The 1,763-nt window shown below is 51.0% G+C and overlaps 1 non-coding gene across 1 annotated transcript; it reads left to right on the top strand.

The window, feature by feature from the left end:
- The first annotated feature begins 1,450 nt into the window (after window positions 1-1,450).
- TRNAE-UUC (transfer RNA glutamic acid (anticodon UUC)) lies at window positions 1,451-1,522 on the top strand. Its single transcript has one exon. It is a non-coding gene; the product is annotated as a tRNA-Glu (tRNA).
- The last annotated feature ends 241 nt before the right edge of the window (window positions 1,523-1,763 follow it).

Below are 1,763 nucleotides of genomic sequence, written 5' to 3'. Positions count from 1 at the left end.
CCAAGTGAAGATGAAGAGAGCAGCATGGAGGAGGTTGACTTTCCTATTCCCAGAGTCGCTCCTCCTAGGGATCTCATCCGTGCCCATGTACGGGATTTATGCCGGTCAGTAAAGAAGCGCAGGCCATCCAAAGTGATTAAGGTTGGCAACATAATCCCAACAAGCCAGGACATCATTCCTCCAAGTGAAAATGTGGCCAGCACTATGGAAGAGACAGATGTACCTGTTTCCAAACATGCATCTCCTCAGGATTACCTACGTGACCCGCTATGCCAGCCAACGAAGAGTGGCATCATGTCAGTGAGTGATGACAGCATTCCACCAAGTGACATCATTCTTCCAGCAAATGCTGTCATCCTTCCACCAAGCAAAATTGCAGAGAGCACTATGGAGGAGACCGGATTTCCCATTGCCAGCATCACACCTAAGAGGAAGAATACTGGGCCTTGGAGTGATCAGAGCTTTCTAGCCACATACATGACCTCAGCGATGGGATCCGGCCATAGGCCACGATGGACTACATTTACTGTCCATCCAAGCGTCGCACGTCGTAGGAAAAACGTGAAAAGATCTATGGACAATTTCCAACGTTGAGTGGTGCTGTATTACCAGAAAAGGAAATCCATGCTGGGAATTAAAATAAGTAGACAAGGAGGGGGTGTAAGAAGTGGGGGGTAGTGAGAGGTTGGGGAGGGGGGAGTAGGAAGAGAGGGGTAGTAAGAGAGGGGGAGGGGGTAGTGGGAGAGGGATGTAAGAAGTGGGGGGTGTAGGAACAGAAGGGGTAGGGGGTGTAAGAAGAGGGGGAGGGGGGAGTAGGAAGAGAGGGGTAGTAAGAGAGGGGGAGGGGGGAGTAGGAAGAGAGGGGTAGTAAGAGAGGGGGAGGGGGTAGTGGGAGAGGGATGTAAGAAGTGGGGGGGTGTAGGAACAGAAGGGGTAGTGGGTGTAAGAAGAGGGGGAGGGGGGTGTAGGAAGAGAGGGGGTAGTGAGAGAAGGGGGAGGGGGTGTAAGAAGTGGGGGAGGGGGGTGTAGGAAGAGAGGGGGTAGTGAGAGACAAGACAATTGGCTGTTCCTAGAAGAATGAAGAGTCAGGCTTCCACATTTAAATGAGTTGTCCTGTCCCTGCCTGTCTACATTTCAGGTCACCCCCATGGCTAGCTCATGTCCTCTTACATAAGACAGAGCCTATCCATGGAGTAGAGACACTATACAGACCAGAGGACATGTATTTATCCCATTCCACACAAAGGACATCACCAATATTGTAGGCCACGTACAGAGGCCGCATGTGGGCAGCACAGAGGCTTAGTGGTGAGCCTTGCAGCACTTGGGTCCATGGTTCAAATCCTGACCAGGACACTATCTGCATGGAGTTTGCATGTTCTCCCTGTGCTTGCGTGGGTTTCCTCCGGGTACTCCGGTTTCCTTCCACACTCCAAAAACATGCTACTTTGTGTTGGTGGTGCAGTGGTGAGCATAGCTGCTTTTCAAGCAGTTGACCCGGGTTCGATTCCCGGCCAACACAATCTCACAAGATGGCTGTCTCAGCTGGTGTCACCCAACTTTCCATGATATCTGTATATACAATGTTCTCTCTTCAGTACTGTGCAAAGGTTTTAGCCAGGTCTTTTGGCTATAACCGCTTCAACTCTTCTGGGAAGGCCATCCACAAGGTTTAGGAGATGTGTCTATGGGAATGCTTGACCATTCTTCCAGAAGCGCATTTGTGAGGTCAGGCAGTGATGTTGGATGAGAAGGCTCGGCTC

This window comes from Lithobates pipiens, unplaced genomic scaffold (assembly GCF_037356315.1).
Source record: "Lithobates pipiens isolate NorthernLeopardFrog02 unplaced genomic scaffold, aLitPip1_a1.2 Scaffold_25, whole genome shotgun sequence".
Lineage (NCBI taxonomy): Eukaryota > Metazoa > Chordata > Amphibia > Anura > Ranidae > Lithobates > Lithobates pipiens.
The sequence above is the reverse complement of the archived record's forward strand: the minus strand, read 5'-3'. Positions and strand labels throughout refer to the sequence as shown.